Below are 8,437 nucleotides of genomic sequence, written 5' to 3'. Positions count from 1 at the left end.
ACCATACTTTACAACTATTGGACAATGTTCAGAATAGCCACATGTGAAAGATGTCTAATTTCTGTCTTTATGCACTCCTCATTAGTGATCACAGCTCTTCTACTCTGACATGGCCCGCAGCCCCATAATTGCTGCAATTACCATTAAATATGTCGTGTAGCATGTTCGTGGAGAGGCTGGTGAAGGTAGAAATTGGATGACAGGCTCATTGTAATACATGGAATGGACTGAGGAATGGTATGAAACAAGTTTGATACAGTACCATTCTTCATTCCATTCCATGCATTAAAATGAGCCTGTCATCGGATTTCTACCTTCACCAGCCTCCATTGGCATGTTCCCACGAGGCACGTCGCCCCCCCGCCCCCCAACGAGAGCAGAGAGCACAGTACTGTAGCAAGGTGGAGGTTTTTGCGGTCTGAGGTTTTTGTGTTAAGTGCATTTGCTAATAATGAACGGCTGCCAGGGTTCATTTCATTGGCTGTCAGGGGGCTGAGAACCGGGGCCTGGGAGCTGGATTAGTGCCGGAAGAAAAATCAGAGTGAATTAAAATCACTTTTTTTTGGACGGTGCTTTTAATTTCACTAAGGGGAATTCTATTGACTGTACTATTAGCTGTATTTAAATCAATTGATCCTTTTGATGTAATTCTGGTCCTCATAAAGCTATGGGAGGGACGATGACTTGTGAAGCCTGTTGGTACAGTATAGCTTTGGTTTCACTAGTTAATCCCCATTTAGTCCTCATTCATCTGTTGTAAGTATCCCCAGAGTGTGAGACAGTTTGTTCCGGAGAGAAAATGAGAAATGGTCATCGATATTCTAATCTCCTCTGTCTAGTCTGACCCAGTGGTCCTGTAGTTGTCAGGGCTCTGCAGCGGTCTGTAGTTGTAAGGGCTCTGCAGCGGTCTGTAGTTGTAAGGGCTCTGCAGCGGTCTGTAGTTGTAAGGGCTCTACAGTGGTCTGTAGTTGTCAGGGCTCTGCAGCGGTCTGTAGTTGTCAGGGCTCTGCAGTGGTCTGTAGTTGTCAGGGCTCTGCAGTGGTCTGTAGTTGTCAGGGCTCTGCAGTGGTCTGTTGTCTCACTTGGTGCTTTTGAAATGTACCTGGGTGCTGCATTGATTGAAGATCTCTTAGATGAAAAATGTGATTGCTTTTCTTTTTTTAATGTTGTAATTTTGTATGATGTTGACTACATTGTAGATGCAAGGCTCCCTTGTAAAAGAGACCTTGGTCTCAATGTGACTCCCTGCCGAAATAAAGGTTAAATATATATATATTTTTAAAACCACATTCCCCTCTGAATCTGAAAAGAGATAACGTTGAGATCTTACAGTGACGTCTCATTGACGTCTTTCAGGTCTGAGAAGAATTAAGTGAATCTGTTCCTGGTGTTTTTGCAGCTAAAATGTAGTGAAGATATCTCTCTTCCTTTTTCTTTTTATCCTTAATTTCTGTTCAGCACAGTCAGTGTGCTTTGAGTGTAATTTTGCAAGTTGTTTGTCAAGTGCTACCAGATCAATTAAGCTCTTGGCAACACAAACAGGCTCATTTGAGAGAACACAGTCCTTTTGAAGAACATGCTTTGAAACAAACTATAAACCATTACTGATGGTTTCTCTCTGTGCTCCGTGAGCTCCCAGTGACATCCCAGCCTTGCTTGCAGTCCTAAGTGAAACAGGAGCTGCAGAGAGGAGGGATGAGGCCCAGTTATCTACTATAGAGGGCCCTATTATCTCTCAGCTAACTCAGAGCCCAGATCCTGTTTCTCTGGGGGCTTGTGCCTCCACACAAATGCCCCCCTCCCTCCACAACCAGCCCAGAGCCTGCCTGCTCTCAGGCACCCAATGTCCCTAGCTGGCTCCGATATTGCTGCTCCATTGAACAGCGTAATGACAGTCTCCTCTGCTTCACATGGACCAGACCTGGGAAAATGTGGGCATGCCTCGTTTGGATTTTGTGACCATATGCTAAGGGATTGTATGTATGGATGAAAAAGTAGCACATGCAGCATTTAAGGGTCTCTTGGTCAGTTATTGGCGAATGTAATCACCTGTATGAATGGATCAGTAAGTTCTCTATTCCTTGCAGCTTTACAGTAGGGTTGGCGAAACAAACACTGTACAGAAGGATATCTGTGTGCAGTCTGTGTGTCAGTCCAAATGGATGAACCCCATTACAGACCCATCTTCAAACAAGCCAAAGCAGTCGTAGCATTGGGAGCAGCCAGGGACCAGTGGAGAGGGGTCCAAAGAGGTCCTACATTACTACTTCTCCCCCCACCCCCCCACCCCCCTCCCCTCCTCCCCTTCTCCCCTCCTCCCCCCTCCTCCCCTCCTCCTCTGCACCCCCCATTAAGATAAATGAAGCCCTCAGCCTAGCTGTTGCTATGGCTACTTTGTCAAACCAGCGAAGAGAAGTGAATAATCCCAACGCGTTCTGTCACACTCGCGCGCATGCACACACACACAGACACACACCCACACACACACACACTCAATCTCATTCATCTCCTCCATTATCCACATGATTCACAGGGAAATTATTTAATCTGGGTTGATGATGCACACTCTGGAGTGCCGTAGCATATTTCATTTGGTCTGATAGGACAGGCAATTAGCAGCATAATGGATCAGCAGCCTATCAGACAAGGGTAATTTAACCAGTAGTCATGCTGGAGTAATTGGGTTTTCAGTTCAGATGCTCATGAAACGGGGGACACTGCTTTCAAACCAATTCTCATGGGACGACACAGATCTGACGAGTGTGGATGATGGCTATGAGAAAGAGATCAAATGGAATGGTTTTACTTTTGTTGTCATACCATGTCTAGTGTCCACTCTGTGGTTGCTATGGCACCATGGCTCCTCTTCTTCAAACAACCATTATTTCAAGTTTGTGCCTTTTTTCATTCACAGGGTGGCGAACAAACAAGTGATGCGTGAAAACCACGTCTTCAAACGTCAATCTAAAAACTCAGACAATGTGTCACATACAATACAATATACGCAGATGTTTTGGTCTAGATTACCCCCGTCATTCAGAGTTGTGTCTTCAGAAGAACTCAAGAGAACGAAATTGAAGAACTGCAGTAAAAAGCCAAGAAAGCAATTATATTTTTTGCCCCCTACTCATTCTCAGGTGTGTTCACTCTCTCTCTTTCTCTCTCTCTCCGTTCTTCTTTTCAGAAGGAGTCATGATAGATGGAATGAGGAGGCAGAGCTGCAGGTGATGGGGGTATCTGAGGAGGACATGGTTCATTTGCTCTCATTAGAGGAGGAGAGGGAACATGGCCAGTGTCCTCAGGACATCTTATTGTTTGGCTCCGGTGTTCAACATTTGAAAGGAACACTGCAGCAATGGCAGGCTCACTCTGTATGACTTCAACAACAACAGCGTCATTGTTGTTTTAAAGAGCATTACTATTTTATTATTCTGCAGTGGCTTTGTTCTCACCTTTGCCAGTTACCACTTGACTTTACCATTTAACCTGCCATCCTGATCCAGTATTGTGTATTAATGTTGTATAGGAAAGGAAGGTACAGTGCCTTCGTAAAGTATTCAGACCCCTTCACTTTTTCCACATTTTGTTGTGTTATAGACTCAATTTAAAATGGATTAAATTAAAAGAATTTGCCATCAATCCACACACCATACCCGAGAATGACAAAGCGAAAACAGGTTTTTAGAAATGTCAGTAAATTTATTAAAATTGAAATACAGAAATACCTTGTGTACATAAGTATTCAGACCCTTTGCTATGACACTCTTAAAATTAGTTGCAAACATTTAGAAAAATGCAAACATTTCATCAACAAATCACTCATTAAATTGAATTGAGTCCATCTTAATGCAAGGATAATAGTTAATGTAATTTTGGAATTAATATCTTTGTTTTTATAGGGTCTCTGATTTGCATAGGAATCAATTACACACTGTGTTGATCTGGTTGTCATTACAAACTGAGCAAATGAAGAGGAACAAAACTGCTCAGGAATGAGGAGACTTACAAAAATCTACAAAGTTGAATGGTGGAGAGGAAAAAGCACAGTCGATGGGATAACATCATCTCAGTCACTCTACAAATTTGGTCTATAACCAAGTGGCCAAAAATAATCTATTAATGGAAAATAATCTCATATCCATAATTGCGTTCGCAACAATGAATTCAAGTTAAATTTAATGAAATTTCAAAAAACATGTTTTCACTTTGTCATTCTGGGGTATTGTGTGTGGATTGATGGCAATTTTTTTTTTTTAATTTAATCCATTTTAAATTAAGTATAACACAACAAAATGTGGGGAAAAAGTGAAGGAGTGAAGCTGAATACTTTCCGAAGGCACTGCATAGTAGTATTCATAGAGGAGGATAGATACTCCATCTGTTGCTATCTATTCTATTACGTGCCATATACAGTATCTACAAAGTGTCAGATTGACTGTCATGAGGGGAGATACAGCGCTGGCCGCTCCGGGTTTAGAGGCTGAGCCGTCTTGGTCTTATCTTCCAGGGAGAGATTTTGTAGAGCTGAGACAATGACTAAATTAAAGGGGTATTTCTCTCTTTCTCTCTCTCTCTCTCTCTTTCTTGCGCTCTCTCTTTCTCTCTCTTTCTCTCTCTTTCTCTCTCTCTCTCTCTCTCTCTGCCTTTCTTTTTTTTCTGATTGATACACCCATTTCACAAAGATTTCACGCCTGAGGGATCCTAAATGGGTCTGGTCTCACGACAAACAGATCAATTTTTATAGAGTTGAAAGTTGCTGGTCTTGAAAATTGTTTGGCTATCTTTGAAGCACTACCCAGAGGTACGCCAGTCTATCTGTCTCATTTCTATTACATACTGGATTGGTGTACATCAAAGGCCTATGTTGTATATATTCAGTTATTCAATAATACAGATGATAATAAAGCCTTTATAAAGATGCTATGACACACAAATGATAACCTAATGATCCAAATACATGTGATCCTCTTTGTGAGGCAATGTTCATGTGCAAAGCTGCACTGTCAAAGGCAACAAAAGGGCAAACAATATGCTTTAAATGTGCTTAAAATATTAGAAAATGCTGACACAAAATGTTAGGGTTATGCTAGTATTGTGCACAGCAGGTGTCACAGCCATCTAGCAGTACCAAGATGGTGCAGTGCAAATTCCCTAGAAACAGCCAGAGTTTCCAGAAGTTCAACCTGCTACTTTGAGATAGAGTACTCGAGGCAGCCTGAAGTAACATGCCATCCTCTCTGACACACACACACACACACACACACACACACACACACACACACACACACACACTAATTAAGACACATACGTCTCTATCTGCAATGATAATCTGCAGAGCACATTTCAAGCAGAACTGTGATGTCTATAAAAAGCCTTTGATCACTGTGTGATCCAAAGCAACTGAGGTGGGAAGGAAACGTAGATCTCACTCATAATGTAACCAACTTCCTCTTCCTTTTGAAACCACTGCCTGCTTCTGGAACTCACCTGTCAGCACGCAGAATGAACTGTGTGTGTGTGTGTGTGTGTGCGTGCGTGCGTGTGTGTGTTTCTGAGTTAGTTGTTCAAGCGTTGGGTTAGGGTTAGGGTTAATAACAAGGACCTTGTGTGTTTTGAGTGCTGAAGACGGCATCATTCACCAACCAGATTGCAGCAAATCCTGCATGGCCCACCGTAGATACAGGTGGTGTTTACTGACAGTATCACTAGGGCCATGTACCATATTGACCCCTGTACTTCAGGGGTGGTCGGTCATTGTCCCTGAGGGCAGCAGTGTGTGTAGACTTTGGTCCCAGCCCAGCTTTAACATATCACTGACCTAACACATCTGGATAGGTGAAAGCAGGGTACCCTTACTACATGACTTACATCAATCCGTGTATGCTATGTCAGATCAGTTAACTTCGAGAAAAGGGAGGGAGTGGAGGAAAGGAAGGGATGAAAGAAGGATGACGATAAGGAAGGAAGGAACCAAAGAAGAGAGAGAGAAAGAAAGAGAGTCATTTAGAAGTGTTGGACCAGACCCATGGCTGTGGGGAAAGTTATGCCCTGTCCTCCACCACCACGACACAGGGACATGTGACTGTAACGTCCTGCTGGTGTAGCAGGGGAGTTAACAGTCCAATCTATTCCCAGCCTGGCAGTACAGTATGTAGGCATCCCATAATAAGCAGATGAATGAGTGGCATTTCGCCACCGTGGTTTCAGGGCAGGATGTTGTCACTCAGAACACAGTCCAAAATATCTCTCAGTAGATTTAGGAGAGTCAGCCTAATAAAAGCAGGTAATGATGCGTTTCTTGGTTTATCCATCCCCAGATGGGCCCAGAGCAGGTGAGTCTAATCAGGGAGAGACAGCTCTGTGATCGTACATGGGAACATGGCAGAAGCCATTCATCATAGTTGGATTATTCTCAGCTGGTCTGTGGGATGGTGATTGTTGCTATGATTGTTAGTCAGGGTGCAACAGTAAGACTGGTTGCTTTATTCATAGTCAGAATATGCTACACAAAATCTATTGTCACTTTTTATTGTTCTATTGTCACTTTATTTTGATGTTATTGTTTGGTTGTTTGTGATGTGAGCTGCTGTAACGCCTTCATTTCCCCTCGGGGATAATAAAGTACCTATCTAAATTGTTGTCTTTCTCTTTTTATTCATTATACTGTGTCTGTCAATGACACCAGAGAAAAACCTCCAATGTCATGTTATTATCTATGATTCCAGCTATATGGTGATAGTTCATACATGAATGGAGAGTGAATTTCACAACGATTTAGTGTCATGGTGCCAAATGCCAAGTTTAATTTCCCCCTGAAACTCAAGAGGCACTGTAGCTGATCAGTCACGGTTTCATCAATCAATAAGGTAATTTCATACTAGAACGTACAGGGGCTTACAAATTAAAAACCCTAAACCATTCTCATATAATACATAACGTCTGTCCCCCTGGATGTTGGGATGAAAGCAGACATCAATGGATTTGTCTCCTTCCAAGGTAGAAAAATGAACAATCATCCACTTTTATCGCTTGGCTTTGATGTTTGAGATGAGGCAGATGGAAGTTCAAGAACGAATGCTATGGAAGAGAGGGAGGGGGGGGGGGGGGGGGGGGAGAGAGAGAGACAGGTAGAGAGAAGGGGAGAGAGAGAGACAGGTAGAGAGAGAGGGGGGAGAGAGACAGGTAGAGAGAGGGGGAGAGAGAGAGGGAGGGGGGAGAGAGAGAGACAGGTAGAGAGAGGGGGAGAGAGAGAGACAGGTAGAGAGAGGGAGGGAGAGAGAGAGAGGGGGGGGGGAGAGAGAGAGAAGGAGAGAGGAGAGCAGAGTGTAGATGGAGCCCACGGCGGATGGTCCTTTACATTTACCTGTGTCTGCTGGTGCTGTGGGGAGAAATGGCTGTTTGATTCCATTACCCTTCTATTACAGCTGTAGTTAATGGTTGTGTCACAGTCTATTAACTGCATTCATCTTTGCTGTGATATATAACAAGACATCGCCGCACAGAAACAAAGACGAATGACTCCTGCTCCGCCCGCAACAGCATTTTACAATTCATGCCTTATTTTCATCCAAGTGTGTAACACTCCAACACATGCAGGGACTGTCGTCTGCTCTGCTCTGCTCTACGCCAACATCAGGCAGTCAGCAGTCTGGCTTGATAATGGCATAGAAAGAGATGTTTTTTGTAATCTAACAACTCAATTATCTGTAGGGGCTACCAACCATGATCAAAATACTTTAGTGTATGCTATTCAAATTGAAAACAGTGTGTGTGTGTGTGTGTGTGTGTGTGTGTGTGTGTGTGTGTGTGTGATAGAGAGAGTGTTTTTTTTTCTTCTTTTTTGTTAGCCCAATGTTTTGTTAATTTCATATTGGGAAGATGCATGGTGTCTGCAGCGCATTCAAATAAGCCATTGAGAAGAACTCCCGTGGCTCCGCCGCTCTGTGTTCGCCAGCGTTAATCTATTTAAGGTGGCTTTTAGGCTGCGCACAGACGCTATATTCTTTCACAATTCATGAGGCCTAATCAATAAACAATGGAGCATCTACATGAAAAATGGTAATAGGAAAACCGCAGGGATTGCACATCAAAGGCAAACGCTGAGGCTATCCCTTTTTGCAGAAATAGATAGCACTCAACAGACTAATATAACTTAATACACAATATGAAATTCAGAGGCCCATATGCAGCCAGGGGGAAGCTGATATTCTTCTAAAGCATTTCCATTTTCCCCTGCCTGCTTGACAGCAAATTGTGTTCATAAACACATTTAGATAACTCACATGTTGCCAAGCTACAGGGCCATTGTATCAGCTCTCGCCAACACTACACAGAAAATTACATTGTCACTTAACGGTTAATGAAGACAAGTGTGGAGGCACTCTTTGATCTTGTTTAATTAATATTAATACTCTGCCTGTCGTTGTTATGGACTGTA

This window comes from Argentina silus (genome assembly GCF_951799395.1).
Source record: "Argentina silus genome assembly, chromosome: 16".
Classification (NCBI taxonomy): Eukaryota; Metazoa; Chordata; class Actinopteri; order Argentiniformes; family Argentinidae; genus Argentina; species Argentina silus.
The sequence above is the reverse complement of the archived record's forward strand: the minus strand, read 5'-3'. Positions refer to the sequence as shown.